Here is a 17641-nt window from a genome sequence, read left to right as displayed (position 1 = left end):
TTTTCTTTTGTCTTCTGACTTACTTCATTTAACATAACATGATCTAGGTCCATCCACGTTGCTGCAAAGTCTGTGATTGTATCATTTCTAACTGCCATGTAATATTCCATTGTATATATGTACCACATCTTTTTTTTTATTTATTTAAACACCTTAATTACATACATGATTGTGTTTGGGTTTCAGTCATGTAAAGAACACCACCAATCACCAGTGCAACATTCCCATCACCAATGTCCCAAGTCTCCCTTCGCCCCACCCGACTCCCGCCTGTACTCTAGACAGGCTCTCCATTTTCCTCATACATTCTCATTATTAGGACAGTTCAAAATGTAGTTATTTCCCTAACTAAACTCATCACTCTTTGTGGTGAGCTTCATGAGGTGAGCTGGAACTTCCAGCTCTTTTCTCTTTTGTGTCTGAAAATTATTATTACAACGGTGTCTTTCATTTTTCTTAAAACCCATAGATGAGTGAGACCATTCTGCATTTTTCTCTCTCTCTCTCTGACTTATTTCACTCAGCATAATAGATTCCATGTACATCCATGTATAGGAAAATTTCATGACTTCATCTCTCCTGACAGCTGCATAATATTCCATTGTGTATATGTACCACAGTTTCTTTAGCCATTCGTCTGTTGAAGGGCATCTTGGTTGTTTCCAGAGTCTTGCTATGGTAAATAGTGCTGCAATGAATATAGGTGTAAGGAAGGGGTTTTTGTATTGTATTTTTGTGTTCCTAGGGTATATTCCTAGGAGTGGTATAGCTGGATCGTATGGGAGCTCGATTTCCAGTTTTTGGAGGAATCTCCATATCGCTTTCCATAAAGGTTGAACTAGATGGCATTCCCACCAGCAGTGGATAAGAGTTCCTTTCTCTCCACATCCCCGCCAACACTGTTGATTCTCATTCTTTGTGATGTGTGCCATTCTCTGGGGTGTGAGGTGGTATCACATCGTTGTTTTGATTTGCATCTCCCTGATGATTAGTGATGTGGAACATTTTTTCATGTGTCTTTTGGCCATGTGTATTTCTTCATTGTCAAAGTGTCTGTTCATTTCTTCTCCCCATTTTTTGATGGGGTTAGATGTTTTTTTCTTGTAAAGTTCTGTCAGTGCCTTGTATATTTTGGAGATTAGCCCCTTAACTGATGGGTATTGGGTGAATAGTTTCTTCCACTCAGTGGGTGGCTCTTGTATCCTGGGCACTATTTCCTTTGAGGTGCAGAAGCTTCTCAGCTTAATATATTCCCATTGGTTAATCTCTGCTTTCACTTGCTTGGAGAGTGCAGTTTCCTCCTTGAAGATGCCTGTAATGTCCTGGAGTGTTTTTCCTATGTGCTGTTCTATATATCTTATGGTATTGGGGCTGATATCGAGGTCTTTAATCCATTTGGATTTTACCTTCGTACATGATGTTAGCTGGGGGTCTAAGTTCAATTTTTTGCAAGTGGCTATCCAATTGTGCCAACACCACTTGTTGAAGAGGCTTTCCCTGCTCCATGTAGGATTTCCTGCTCCTTTGTCAAAAATTAGGTGGTTGTATGTCTGGGGAACATTTTCTGAGTATTCAAGCCTATTCCACTGATCTGAGGACCTATCCTTATTCCAATACCATGCTGTTTTGATAACTGTTGCTTTGTAGTACAGTTTAAAGTTGGAGAAAGTAATTCCTCCCATATTCTTTTTCCCAATGATTGCTTTAGCTATTTGAGGGTGTTCATTGTTCCAAATGAATTTCAAAAGTGTCTGATCCACTTCTTTGAAGAATGTCATGGGTACCTTTAGAGGGATGGCATTAAATCTGTATAATGCCTTGGGGAGTATTGACATTTTGATGATGTTAATCCTGCCAATCCATGAGCAGGGTATGCGTTTCCATTTCCGTGTGTCCTCTCATTTCTTTGAGCAGAGTTTTGTAGTTTTCTTTGTATAGGTCCTTCACATATTTAGTCAAGTTGATTCCAAGATATTTGAGTTTGTGTGGCACTATTGTGAATGGGGTTGTTTTCTTAATGTCCATTTCATCCTTATTACTATTGGTGTATAGAAAGGCCATTGATTTTTGTGAGTTAATTTTGTAGCCTGCCACCTTGCTATATGAGTCTATTGTTTCTAGAAGCTTTTTGATAGAGTCTTTAGGGTTTTCTAAGTAGAGTATCATGTCATCTGCAAACAGTGAGAGCTTGACTTCTTCCTTTCCTATCTGGATTCTCTTGATATCCTTTTCTTGCCTAATCGCTATAGCAAGTACTTCCAGTGCTATGTTGAATAGGAGTGGTGAGAGAGGACAGCCTTGTCTTGTGCCAGAACTTAGAGGGAAGGCTTTCAGTTTTTTTCCATTGAGGATAATATTTGCCACTGGCTTGTGGTAGATGGCCTTTACTATATTGAGAAAGGTTCCCTCCATTCCCATCTTGCTGAGAGTTTTGATCAAGAATGGGTGTTGGACCTTATCAAATGCTTTCTCTGCATCTATTGATATGATCATGTGGTTTTTATTTTTCTTGTTATTGATGTTGAGTATTATGTTGATAGATTTACGGATGTTAAACCAGCCTTGCATTCCTGGGATGAAACATACTTGATCATAGTGGATGATCTTCTTAACGAGGCATTGAATCCTATTTGCCAGGATTTTGTTGAGGATCTTTTCATCTGCATTCATCAGTGATATTGGTCTGTAATTTTCTTTTTTGGTAGCGTCTCTCTCTGGTTTAGGTATCAAGGTGATGCTGGCTTCATAAAAGCTATTTGGAAGTGTTTCTGTTTGTTCAATTTCATGAAAGAGTCTTGCCAAGATTGGCAGTAGTTCCTCTTGGAAAGTTTGATAGAATTCATTAGTGAATCCATCTGGACCTGGGCTTTTGTTTTTCAGCAGACATTTGATTACTGTTTTAATTTCATCAATGGTGATGGGGGTGTTTAGATATGCTACATCCTCTTCCTTCAACCGTGGAAGATTATAAGAGTCCAAGAATTTATCCATTTCTTCCAGGTTCTCATTTTTAGTGGCGTAGAGTTTTTCAAAGTAGTTTCTGATTACCCTTTGAATCTCTGTCATATCAGTAGTGATCTCTCCTTTTTCATTTCTGATACGAGTTATCAAGTTTCTCTCTCTCTCTTTCTTTGTTAGGTTTGCCAGTGGTCTATCAATCTTGTTTATTTTTTCAAAGAACCAACTTCTGCTTTCGTTGATCTTTCGGATTGTTTTTTGAGTTTCCACTTCATTGATTTCTGCTCTCAGCTTTGTTATTTCCTTCTGTCTTCCTATTCTTGGGTCCTTTTGTTGAGCATTTTCTAGTTCTATTAGCTGTGTCATTAAGCTACTCAGGTAAGCTCCTTCTTCCTTCCTGATGTGTGCTTGCAAAGCTATAAATTTTCCTCTCAGTACTGCTTTTGCTGTGTCCCATAAGTTCTGAGAGTTTGTGTCTTGATTGTCATTTGTTTCTAGGAACCTTTTGATTTCCTCCTTGATTTCATCTCGGACCCACTGGTTATTGAGTATGAGGCTGTTTAACTTCCAGGTGTTGAAGTGTTTCTTCTGAGTCCCTTTGGAGTTCACAAATAATTTCAGAGCCTTGTGGTCAGCGAAGGTAGTCTGCAAAATTTCTATCCTCTTGATCTTATGGAGGTATGTTTTATGTGCCAGCATGTAGTCTATCCTGGAGAATGTCCCATGTACATTGGAGAAGAATGTGGATCCAGGTTTCTGGGGATGGAGTGTCCTATATATATCCACTAGGCCTCTTTCTTCCATTTCTCTCCTCAGGTCTAGTATATTCTTGTTGGGTTTCAGTCTGGTTGACCTATCCAGTGTTGACAAAGCCGTGTTAAGGTCCCCCACAATTATTGTGTTGTTGTTGATATTATTTTTCAGATTTGTCAACAGTTGTATTAAATATTTTGCTGGCCCCACATTCGGTGCATATATGTTTAGGAGAGTGAATTCTTCCTGCTCTACGTACCCCTTGATTAATATAAAATATCCATCTTTGTCCCTTACAACCTTCCTGAGTATAAAGTTTGCATTATCTGATATTAGTATGGCCACTCCAGCTTTTTTATGGGTGTTGTTTGCTTGGATAATTTTTCTCCAGCCTTTTATTTTGAGTCTATGTTTGTTGTGACTATTCAGGTGCGTTTCTTGTAGGCAGCAGAAGGTTGGATTGAGTTTTTTGATCCATTTAGCCACTCTGTGTCTCTTAACTGGTGCATTTAGTCCATTGACGTTGAGAGAAAGAATTGTCCTGGGGTTTAACACCATCTTTATTTCAAAATTTGGTGTGTCTTTTGGGTAGTCTTGTCTTAGATTAGGTCTTTCAGTTTTTCTCTTAAGACTGGTTTTGTGTCTGTGAAGTTTCTGAGCTGTTTTTTGTCTTTGAAGCCATGTATTCTTCCGTCAAACCGGAAAGTGAGTTTTGCTGGGTATAGTATTCTGGGTGAAGCATTCATTTCATTCAGTCTTGTCACAATATCCCACCACTGCTTTCTGGCATTGAGTGTTTCTGGTGACAGGTCTGCTGTAAATCTCAGGGAACCTTGCTTGAACGTGTTTTCCCCTTTTGATCTTGCTGTTTTCAGAATTCTGTCTCTATCTGTGGGATTTGTCATTGTGACTAGGATGTGTCTTGGGGTGGTTTTTCTGGGGTCTCTTTTGGTTGGTACTCTTCGGGCATGCAGGATTTGATCACATATATTCTTTAGCTCTGGAAGTTTCTCTTTAATGATGTTCTTGACCGTTGATTCTTCCTGGAAATTTTCTTCCTGGGTCTCTGGGACTCCAATGATTCTTAAGTTGTTTCTGTTGATCTTATCATAGACTTCTATTTTCGTCTGTTCCCATTCTTTGACTAATTTTTCCATTGTCTGCTCATTTGCTTTAAGTTTTTTGTCCAATCTCTCCTGCTGTATGGAATTGTTATGGATCTCATCTTCCACAGCACCAAGTCTATTCTCAGCTTCTGATACCCTGTCCCAGAGCTTATCCGTTTTGTCATTCACTTCGTTTACTGACTTTTTCAGTCCTGTTAGTTGACATGTTATTTCAGTTTGGAGTTTTGTGATTTCTGTCTTTATATTTTCTTGGTTCTTATTAGTGTTCTGTTCAACTCGATCCATGGTTTCTTGGAGTCCGTGAGCATCTTCCATATTGCTAGTCTAAAGTCCTTATCTGAGAGGTTGATTAGTTGGTTGGTCATTATCTGGTCCTCAGAATTGTCATCTTCATTCTCTATGTCTGATGCTGGCCTGCGTTGTTTCCCCATTGTCACACTTGCATTGTGGGTTTTTCTACGTATTGTGGTGGTATTCATTGTCTATATGATGCAGGGAGCACACTCCTCTGGCTCCTCCCTTTCTGGATGGGCTGACTTGCCTCTAAGGGAGGGGAGTCCTCCGTGGATGAAGCCTCACACTGGGTCAAATCTTAGGCCCAAGCATGCAACAGAGAAGACAGTCCAGAGAGAAATGTTTGCTTCTGTGATATAGCGCCGTTCTTAGTGTGATTTTTCCTTCTTGTTGCAATGGAGTTCTTTCCTTAGAAAGCGTGCATGGCCGCGTAGCGAAGCGGAGCGGCCGTGCTCTGCTGGAGCCTCTTTTTGCCCCACTCGCAAGAGTTTCACGCAAGAGGACAGTAGACAGACATAGACAGGTCACACTCACAGTTTTTCACAGTTGGGCCCCACTGGGCCAGTGTACTTTCGCGGATTTTCCCCACCTGGTGTCACACACAGGGGGCCAGCTTTTGCAAAGCTTAGCCAGTTTTCATGCTCTGTAGTCCCTCCCTGAAAATGGCGTCTGGATGAGTGAGGTTTCTGGAGCCTCTTTTTGCCCCACTCGCAAGAGTTTTATGCAAGAGGACAGTAGACAGACATAGACAGTTCACACTCACAGTTTTTCACAGTTGGGCCCCACTGGGCCAGTGTACTTTCGTGGATTTTCCCCGCCTGGTGTCACACACAGGGAGCCAGCTTTTGCAAAGCTTAGCCGGTTTTCATGCTCTGTAGTCCCTCCCTGAAAATGGCGTCTGGGTGAGCGAGGTTTCTGGAGCCTCTTTTTGCCCCACTCGCAAGGGTTTCACACAAGAGGACAGTAGACAGACATAGACAGTTCACACTCACAGTTTTTCAGTTGGGCCCCACTGGGCCAGTGTACTTTCGCGGATTTTCCCCGCCTGGTGTCACACACAGGGAGCCGGCTTTTGCAAAGCTTAGCAGGTTTTCATGCTCTATGTACCACATCTTAATGATCCATTCATCTGTTGTTGGACATCGAGGTTGGTTCCAAGATTTGGCTATTATACTGATTGCTGCAATAAATAGTGGGGTGCATACGTATTTTGGAATGAATGTCCTTCCATCTTGGGGGTATATGCCTAGGAGAGCAATTGCTGGGTCAAATGAACGCTGGCCTAACATTCTATCACATTAGTTCATTATTTATTTATTGAGTTATAAGTATTATTTATTACCTAGTTGATGGCAACATTTTTACCCACCCCCCAATGGCAACATTTTTTAAATTATACTATACTTAGCTTGAAAAACAGCAAATAATTTAGTTACTTCCTATGATGCTGATCATAATAAAATCTGTACTGCCCTATTAAGGGCAATTTGGCAATATATAATTAATACATGTGTACATGGTAAGCAAAGTGGTATTTGTTGAAGAACTGTTTGATTCAGATGAATACTGGAAACAACAGTCCCTCACATTGCTATATCCACCAGAGGAATACTAAGCAATGATATCAAAAAATGAAATATATTTCCATGAAGTGAGGTAGACTGCAAATAGAGCTCCAATTTTATTAAAAATCAAGATAAAATGTGATCACTTGTGCAAAAAAAGATAACAAAAAGTTAATTCAAAGCAGAGATGAATACCACTAGTTAAAATGTGCGAAGGTTGGGAACACATGAAATAGGAAGTACAGTAATGAGTAATAACCCTTCTCTAAGTAATAATCCTTCTTCCTGCATTTTTCATACAGCATTAACTTTCAGTTTTTCATTTAGGTAATATTATTTTATGAAACTATTTTCTAAGAGTGCCACTTCACACTTTTTTAAATATATTTACCCACTTCACAACCACCACTAAGTACCAATATTCTTTAATAATGTCATTGAAAACCCCTTTGTACTTCTTCCTACCTTCACTGGTAATTGAAACCTCTGCTAAGGTTTTAATCTAAGGGTTTGTTCACAGTTGACATTGTCTGTTTCCTAAATTTCCTTCTTTATATCCTACAAATATGTTAAATTATCTGATATTTTACTTTTATCTTCTGACTTATTTCAATTATAATGATCCCATACAGTTACCCCCATGTTGTCACAAACAGCAATTCTTATTATGTTTTAAAGCTGAGTTTTGAATCTTATATTTATTTATTCATTCAACATTCATCATCTTTTCTATATATATACCACAACTTCTTTATTTTCTCATCTGTCCATGAGAACTTATTTTTCCCAAGTCTTGTTTATTATGAAAAACACTGCAACTGACTCTAATTTGAGGGGGGAAATGGATGGTACCAGGTCCAGACAGTCACAAACAGTTAGTGGAAATAAAAAATGATCAGACCTGAACATCAAACCCAAAGTCAATAACAACAGAATCGATACCCAATCTACAACAAGCTGTACAAGTAGGGACCAGTTACACTAGTATTTTGGAGGGTAAAGGAGGAAGATATAAGATACATGCTGGGAACAGGGGTGGAGGGAGGTCAACACTGGTGGTTGGAATGCCCCTGATCCATTGTCATTACGTACCTTAAATATTACTGTGAAAGATTTGTAATTCACTTCAGCCACAATAAAAATTAATTTTAAAAAGAAAAACACTGCAATGAACATAAAAATGTATATATATTTTAATTCATATTTTATGTTCTTGTAACAAACATATGAGAGTGGAATTTCTGGATCACATGATAGTTATATTTTTATTGTTTTGTTTTTTGTGTATTTTTGAACAGCACTAAGTGATATTCAGGGTTAACTACTTGCTCTACACTCAGGAATTATTTTTGACAGTGCTTAAGAGACCATAATGGATGCTGGTGATTGAATCTGGCTTGGCCACATGCAAAACAAGTGCCCTACCTGCTGTACTATATCTCCAGCCCAATTTTTTTTAGGAATCTCCATCATGTTTTCAAAAGAGACTGAACTAGTTTATACCCCAACCAAAAGTAAGTGGTCCTTTTCTCCATATTCCTGCCAGTACGTTTTCTTTGCATTTTGTTTTTAATATATTTTATTGTAAAATATATTTTAATTAAATATAGTTATTAAGACATTCTCACTGATGTGAGATAACTCATTGATGTTTTGATTTGAAATTTTCTGGTAGCCTATATGTTGAGCATATTTTCATATGACTGATAACTATCCTTATGCCTTCTTCAGTGAAGCATCTGTTCAGCTCTTTTCCACAATTTTTATGGGGATTTTGCATTTGTTAGCAAATTTTGCATGTTATTTCTATATGAGGTAATGTAACAAAATATAGGTGTATATATTTGGTATTAGACCTATATAATATATGGTTACATGCATATTTATATACAGTATTCATAGACAATTGAAAGGACAAATAGATATGTAAAAGAATCTGAGAAATAACTATGTTCTGATGGAAATAAATCAATCACATACATATGTTTATTTTTTATAAACAAAGTAAATGGAAAGGTAATCTTTATCTTCTTCATAATATAAAGTGAGCTGAAATGTAATTGAATTATAACATTAAATAATTTTCATGTAACAACCACAATAATTATCTACAATAGACTCTATAGCAACCTTTTTTCAACCTTTTTTGTGCAAAGGTACACTTTTTCATGAAAAAAAAATCACGAGGCACACCACCATTAGAAAATGTTAAAAAAATGAACTCTGCCTATACTGACTATATATAAAGTAATTCTCTTGAATAGGAATCAAATAAATACAAAGAAATTATTTTATAATTACTTTATTAAGAATTAAAGTATTTTATAATTTTTTATACTTCTGTTCACTTAGTCAGTGCGAAACCTGGGCTTGTTTGGCTGGACACAGAGCTGATATTCTGGCAGAAATCGAAGAAAGACATACATGTAGCTCTTTGTCAACAGCTCTCAGTCTCTGTCTTTAGTATTTATAGCAAACGGGCTTAAAAAGCTCATCTTACACAGATATCTAGTGGAAAATGGAAGTAATGTCAAAATAGCTTTGTTTTCCAGAATGGGGAACTCCTTGGCAGTATCCAATCAAAACCTGTCTGAAGGTAGATCAGCAAATCTTAGCTTGAAACCACGATTTTCTCAGTTCAGTTCTAGCTACTCCTGCTCCTATAAAGTCATGTCCTTTCTGTCAACTGATGCTGAACTATAAGGGTCCCTAACCCAGTCAAGGCATTCAGTGGATACTGAAGAGAAATAAAATGACAACTTCTTCTAGAGAGCTTTTAAATATTTAACTATTATCTCACACAGTGCAGTTCACCAGTGTGAACACCTTGCCATTACTTGGTGAGTGTGAACACTTCAAGATTGTCACTTTCCACGTGTTGATGCCAGAGTTGCACCTTTGAATGGAATCCATTTAATTTATCTGTACTTGTAAGCAGGTTTTCATTTCTGCCTTGCATTCGTGTGTTCAGTTCATTCAGATGATGAAAAATATCTGCCAGGTATGCCAGCCTTGCATACCAATCATCACTTACAAGCAGCTTTGCGTAATCTGACCTCTCATATGTCAGAAACACACCAACCAAGACCTTGCCATGCGACAACCACAGGACCCCACTATGAAACAGCAAGGTTTTATGATTAGCTACTATTTCCTCACACAAAGCGGCAAACATGCAACTTTTCATGGGATGCGACTTTACAAAGTTTACCATGCGTACAGCATTTTCCAACACAGGAACTAGGTCTGCTGGTAAAATCTTGGCTATGAGGGCCTCATGGTGTAAAAAACAATGCATAACAAACACAATTCGATTTCTTTCCTTCACTCTTCTTTACAGAGCCTTTGGTGTGCCTGACCATGGCTGCAGCTCCATCGGTGCAGACACTTGGGCAGTTTTCCCAATTAAGTCTGATGTGACCTGAAAAATTTATTCTTCTGTTTTTTTCTGGCACTGCCTTCCAAAAGAAGTTTTCTCTAATTGCATCACCATCCACAAAACGCACATTGGCCAAGAGTTGAGCATTTCCACTGATATCAGTAGACTCGTCAAGTTGCAATGCAAATTTCTCACTGATACGGATCTTTTTCAAAACCACACTTTTGGTGTCTGCAGACATGTCATTAATACGTCTAAAACTTGTGTTGTCTGAGAGAGGAACTTTGGCTATTTCCTTAACTGCTTCAGGTCCGCGCATCTCCTCTATAATAGCTTTGCAGGTGGGAAGTATTAATGTCTCTGCCACAGTGTGAGAATTTTTTGACTTGGCTATAAATTCGGCAACTTGATAGCTACCTTTAAGAGCTCTTTCATTTACCTTTGTGGTTTTTCTCATGAAAGTTGCCTGTTTTTCCATGTTTTCACGCAGTCAAAAAAGTCCGCATTCTTGTTTTGAAGTGAAAGGTGGTTAAGTTTACTTGGAACCATAACACTGTTAGCTTTTCACCACACACCACGTGATATCGGTTTCTTTGCATCTCATCTGATTCTGAATTTTGTTCAGAGTTCAGTTCTTTCCTTTTCAAAAACTTGTTCATCACTGCAGTTCCTGTCTCACTGTCAGCTCAGTACTTACTTCATTTGTCTCCTCCAGATAGCCGCTGTCCTTCACACTGAGCATTCTTCTGCTCATCTCTCCTCCAGATCCATCACTCAGCGCTCTTTTGTGCTACATCCTCAATAATTCTCCAGAGTCCAGGATCCATCGGTATTGTTCTGCGCATGGGTGAACTACTGCAATGTCTCCTCCTGTCAGTGTAACAATGACATCGGAGAGTCCGTAACATGCGCTTAGGCTCACGGATGAAATTGTAATTTTTCCCACTGCACACCAAACAATATCTGATGTCACATTAGTGTGCCATGGCACCGTGGTTGAAAACTGCTGCTCTATAGTAGGCACTAATTTGCACTGATAAAATTTTGAAGAAGAATGTTATATTTACAGTGTCTCAAAATATCTCCCCACAGATACATATTAATTCAAAAAAGTGTTAGCTTTCAAGTAGGAAAAGTGGCAGAAGTTTAAGTAACCAGAGTTAATTCTGCAGTAAGAATTAATGGACATCAAATCCCTCATGATATGGTACACTGAGAACAAATCTTTATTTCTGTGATGTTCTTGCCGACAGTGTGTAAACTCAATTTAATCATTTATTACACATCAGTAAAGTATTTGGGGACAATCAAAATTTGATTGTACTTGACATATATATATATATTGTTCATATGTGGCATACATAGTTTTAAATGTTTTTAAATGTTTAATTGTACTTGGCAAGTAAAATTTGATTATAGTTGGCTTATATATTTTTTTAAAAAATGAAAAGAAAACCACCTTCGTTAGAATGCCAAAAGGTGTGACAGCTAAATGCAACATAAAATCCTGGATTTTCTTTTGCTGGAGTATTACTGGAACAATTGGTAAAATCAGAGTAAAGAGTAAGCATTCTATAACAAGGTTTAATTATTATTATCATTGTGCTGTAGTTGTATGAAAGAGAATCTATGTACTTTAAAAAAATACAGTATAAACAAGTTAGCATTAAAGAATTAGAATATCAGGGCCAGTGAGGTGGCGCTAGAGGTAAAGTGTCTGCCTTGCAAGCACTAGCCAATGAAGGACTGTGGTTGGATCCCCGAGCATCCCATATGGTCCCTCTAAGTCAGGGGCAATTTCTGAGTGCTTATCCAGGAGTAACCCCTGAGCATCAAATGTGGGTGGCCCGAAAAAAAAAAAAAAAGAGGAAGAAAAAGAAATAGAATATTTGTATTTCTTAGTGAATTTTTTTTTTTTTTTGGTTTTTGGGCCACATCCGGTGACGCTCAGGAGTTACCCATGGTATGCACTCAGAAATTGTTCCTGGCTTGGGGGACCATATGCTTCTTTGGGAGATCGAACTGCTACTGTCTTAGGCTAGCAAGAGCAAGACAGACACCTTACTGTTTGTATCACCACTCCGGCCCCTCTTGGTGAATAATTTAAAATAAATTGTGGCATTTGAAAAAATAGGAGATTAATATAAGTTATTTTTTTTTACTATTTCAAAGCTTTATAAATATAAAAATATGTCAAAATAATTTTGATTTTTAACTTTCTGGAAGGAACTGTCCTACCTATTACTTTGCTCTCTACAGAAGCATTTTCCAAAATCCAGTTGACCTTACTCCTATTTTAGGATTATATCTATCAAATAACACAGAACTGGGCATCAGAAATTTAATGTTGACTTTGTTCCAAAATATGTTCATTGGGAAGGCTATTTACTTTCTTTAGACTTTAGAGTTCCAATGTGAAAGAAGATTTAAACAAGATGAACTTTTTAAGTATTGAATTTTTGTTTTGTTTTGGCTTTTTGTTCACATTTTGGTGCTCATGAGGCTATTCTCTGCTTTGTCCTTGGGAGTTGCTCCTGGTGGTGCTCCAGGAAATAAAACCTAGAAATAAAACCTGGCAAAGCAAGTGCTTAGCCCATTATACTATATCTCTAAGACCTTAATTATTAAGAATTTTGGAAATACATAATGTGCTAGAGCTGCAAAATTGAAGAAAACAACTGTTTACAGGCAAATTTGCTGAATAAAAAAATATAGTTAAAACCTATCAACTGTAACCTACATAAGACTCTGGTAAAAATACAAAAAAGAGACTCAAATCAAGAATTTGAGATTTGGGATATCAGAGAATACCTCTTTCCCCAGACTTATTAAATTGAGAACTAAATTCAGATTAAGGAAAGGAAGTAGCTGGTAGGGGGAAAGAGCAGTTAAAACAATAATAATCTGGAACTGGAGCGATAGCACAGGGGTAGGGCGTTTGCCTTGCACATAGCTGAAAAAGGACAGATCTGGATTCAATCTCAGGCACCCCATATGGTCCCCATGATAGGAGTGATTTCTGAGCACATAGCAGGAGTAACCCCTGGGCATCACTGGGTGTGGCCCAAAAACAAACAAAAACAATAATAATCCAGTAAAATAAAATATGAATGTAAAATCTGAGAGAGGAGGTTGTTTGGCCTCTTCAATTTATTGTTTAAAAGTTGTAATGGCTAAGGAATAGTAAAAACATCTCTGGCTTGTAGTATAAAATAGGATGCTAAGGCTACCCATGGGATGGGAGAAACTATACCCAATACCCATCACATAAGGACTTAATATCCAAGATTTATAAGGCACTGGTAGAGTTTAATAAGCAAAATAGATCTAATCTCATCCAAAAATGGGTATAAGAAATTAACAGTAACTTCCTCAAGTAATACAGATGGTCAAAGGCACATAAAAAAGTGCTCCACATCACTAATTATCAGGGGATGCAAATCAAAACAATGATGAGGTACCATCACATGCCACAGAGACTGGCACACATCACAAAGAACAAGAACAAACTGTGCTGGCGGGGATATGGAGATAAAGGAATTCTAATTCACTACTGGTGGGAATGCTGTCTAGTCCAGTCTTTCTAAAAAACAATATGGAGATTTCTCAAAAAACTGGAAACTGAGCTCCCATATGATCCAGAAATACCACTTCTAGAAATATGCTCTAGGAACACAAAAACACAAATACAAAAATGCTCTCTGCACTCCTAATTTCATCATAACACTATTTATAATAGCCAGAATCTGGAAACAACCCAGTACTCAACAACATATGAGTGGCTGAAGAAACTGTGTTACATCTACACAATAAAATATTATGTAGCCATTAGAAAAAACTGAAATTTGTCTATACGTGAATGGACATAGAGATTATTATGCTGAGTGAAATGAGTAGGTGGAGAGGAATAGACAAAGAGTAGTCTCACTCATCTGTGTAACACATGGAAAATGAAAGACAGTATAATAGTAATATCTAGGGACAGTAGAGATAAGGGCTTAGAGGACCAGTCCATGATTGAAGCTTACCACAAAGAGAGTTGAGTGCAATTAGTAGAGAAGGATCTATCGTGACAATGATAGTTGGAACTGATCTCTCTGGACAAGAACTGGGTATCGAAAAGGGATAAAGTGATATGCTTGGCACCTCCTCAATGCTGTAAACCACAGTGTCAGAAAGGAAAGTCAGAGAGTGACAGAGAAGCAAAATGCCTGCCCTAAAGACAGGCAGGGGTTGGACAGTGGAAGGGAAATGGGGGAAATTGTTGGCAGGAAAGTTGCACTAGTGAAGGGCAATGTCATTTCAGTCATTCTATGACTGAAACTCAATTATGAACATTTCTGTAACTGTGGTGCTTAAATATATTATTATAATTTTTAAAAAGCAGGATGAAAGGAGAAAGGGAACATATATAGTAGTGAATGCTATCTGGAAAATAGTAAAATAGTTTCCTAATACACTGGTATATTTTAGAGCTGTTTTAAAGAATCAATTATTTAAAAGCATTTATATAGGTATTTTCTTTTTTTTTTTGTCCCCCAATTCACAATACATACCCGGCAAGGGGCCTGTGTTGAGGTGTATATGGGGTGCCTTTACTGTACCTCCTCTTTCTATACAGCCAGTGTAAAGAACACAGCCTGTGGTAAGATTTGGGAGGCCTTATCTTATCTTTTATTTATTTTATTTTTTTTTTCTTCAGAGCAAACTAAAGTTGTTTTTTTTTGTTTTTTTTTAAGTAAAAATTCATTTAAAGGACAAAATTGATTAACATAATGAGGTAAACTAATATAACATAATATAGTGACATAACATAACATATAATATAATTGATATAATAATAATACATGTAAGTCAAAGAAAATTTCTGATTAAAAACACAATTTTTTTTTCATAATGGCTTACATATCTTTCACTGTAGTATTTTGGATACATATTCACATTGAATCAGGGGAATACCCATCACCTAATATGTCCTCTTCTCAATCAAAAATCAAATATGCTGAAAATAGACAGAGTCCTGTCTGGAGGCTTCCAACCTCAGTTTGAGAGAGGATGTGAAAAAATAATTAAAATACCACAACAATACACAAAAAAAAAAAATATCGAATTAAATAACCGATAAGCACCACAACAATAAAGACAGGCACCACACAATAATCTCGGTTCTGAAATCAAATCATACTCAAGTGCAAAAAAGAAAGAAAAAGACAAAACAAAATAAAATAAAATATTGGAGACATCAACCTTAATCTCCGCACCAAAATAAAGACGTCAAAAAAATAGATCATTTATTCTCCTCTTGCTGCTTTCGTGGTATGTGGAAGACTTCTACTTTATCTTGGATGGTAAAATCAGTCCTGTTTCTAAAGATCTTCGTGGCTGTGCAGATCAGGGAATGGAGTTTATGAAGTCTTTCTTTCTGGTTCTAGCAGTTATGCTTCTTCAATGTCATTTTTTTGTTTTTTATGTGTTCTAGGTGTTTCAGAATAGTGCTACCATTCTGTGTTTTTCTTTTGTCTTCTGACTTACTTCGTTTAACATAACATGATCTAGGTCCATCCACGTTGCTGCAAAGTCTGTGATTGTATCATTTCTAACTGCCATGTAATATTCCATTGTATATATGTACCACATCTTAATGATCCATTCATCTGTTGTTGGACATCGAGGTTGGTTTCAAGATTTGGCTATTATACTGAGTGCTGCAATAAATAGTGGGGTACATATGTATTTTGGAATGAATGTCCTTCCATCTTGGGGATATATGCCTAGGAGAGCAATTGCTGGGTCAAATGGCAGCTCAATTCTAAGTTCTTTGAGCACTCTCCAGACTTTTCTCCATAGATGTTGGACCAAGGGGCATTCCCACCAGCAATGAATGAGAGTTTCTTTCATACCACATCCTCTCCAACAAAGGTTGTTCCCATTATTTTTGATGTGAGCCAACCTCACTGGTGTGAGGTGGTATCTCATTGTTGTCTTGATTTGGATCTCCCTGATGATGAACGAAGGTGAGCATGTTTTCATGTGTTTGTTGGCCATCCTTCTCTCTTCCTCAGAGAAATGTCTATTCATTTCGTCTCCCCATTTTTTTATGGCTTCGTTTGGTTTTGAAGGGCTCAGGTTTCTGAGCGCTTTGTATGTTCTAGATATCAGCCCTTTATCTGATATATCAAGTGAAAAGATTTTTTCCCATTCTGTTAGCTGTCTTCTTGCATTAAGTAGGGTTTCTTCTGCCATGCAGAAGCTTTTTAGTTTGATATAGTCCCATTTGTTTATAGTTGATGCTAACGTTTTTGCCATTGGTGCTCCGGTCTCAAAGACCCTTTTGATATAAAGGTCTTCGAGTGTTCTGCCTATTTTATTCTCGATAAACTTTATAGATTCAGGTCTGATTTCCAGATCTTTGATCCATTTTGAGTTGACTTTTGTATAAGGAGTGAGATATGGGTCGATTTTCACTTTCGTGCATATGAGTTTCCAGTTGTACCAACACCATTTGTTGAATAGGCTTTCTTTGTTCCATTTCATATTCTTGCCTCTTTTATCAAATATTAGTTGGCTATATATCTGGGGGTTTATGTCTGGGAATTCTGTTCTAATCCACTGGTCTGAGGTCCTGTCTCTGTTCCAGTACCATGCTGTTTTTATTACTATGGCTTTATAGTATAGTTTCAAGTTAGGTAAGGAGATACCTCCCAACTTCTTATTTTTCAGAATGTGTTTAGCTATCCTGGGTCTTTTATGGTTCCAAATGAATTTTATAATTGATTGTTCTATTTCTTTAAAGAATTGTGTCTGGATTGCATTAAATCTATATAGCAGTTTGGGTAAAATAGTCATTTTGACTATGTTAATTCTACCTATCCATGAGGATGGGATGTTCTTCCATTTCTTTAGATCGTCTTCAATTTCTTTCTGAAGTGTTTTGAAGTTTCCCTGGTATAGATCTTTCACTTCTCTTGTAAGGTTGATTCCTAGGTATTTGATATTTTTTGATACTATCTTAAATGGAATTGTATTTTTAATCTCTCTCTCCTCAACTTCATTGTTTGTATATAAAAACGCTACTGTCTTTTGTGTATTGACTTTGTATCCAGCCACTTTACTGTATTGGTTGATTGTTTCTAGGAGTTTTTCTGTGGATTCTTTAGGGTTTTTGATGTATATCATCATATCATCAGCAAATAGAGCTAGCTTGTGTTCCTCTTTCCCTACTTGAATTCCTTTGATTCCCTTCTCTTGTCGGATTGCTATTGCTAGGACTTCTAAGGTTATATTGAATAAGAGTGGAGAGAGTGGACAGCCTTGCCTAGTTCCTGACCTTAGTGGGAATGCTTCTAGCTTCTCACCATTAAGTATAATATTGGCTGTAGGCTTTTCATAAATAGCTGTAACTATCTTAAGGAAGGTGCCTTCTAACCCTATTTTGCTGAGTGTCTTTAACATGAACGGATGTTGGATTTTGTCAAACGCCTTCTCTGCATCGATTGATATGATCATGTGGTTTTTGTCCTTCATGTTGTTGATGTGGTGTATAATGTTTATTGATTTGCGTATGT

At 37.4% G+C, this 17641-nt stretch overlaps 1 non-coding gene across 1 annotated transcript; it reads right to left on the bottom strand.

The window, feature by feature from the left end:
• Positions 1-14605: 14605 nt before the first annotated feature.
• On the bottom strand, positions 14606-14738 carry LOC126002602 (small nucleolar RNA SNORA51). Its single transcript, XR_007493286.1, has one exon. It is a non-coding gene; the product is annotated as a small nucleolar RNA SNORA51 (small nucleolar RNA).
• Between the last annotated feature and the right edge of the window lie 2903 nt (positions 14739-17641).

The sequence above is a fragment of the Suncus etruscus genome, chromosome 2 (genome assembly GCF_024139225.1).
Source record: "Suncus etruscus isolate mSunEtr1 chromosome 2, mSunEtr1.pri.cur, whole genome shotgun sequence".
NCBI lineage: Eukaryota > Metazoa > Chordata > Mammalia > Eulipotyphla > Soricidae > Suncus > Suncus etruscus.
The sequence above is the reverse complement of the archived record's forward strand: the minus strand, read 5'-3'. Positions and strand labels throughout refer to the sequence as shown.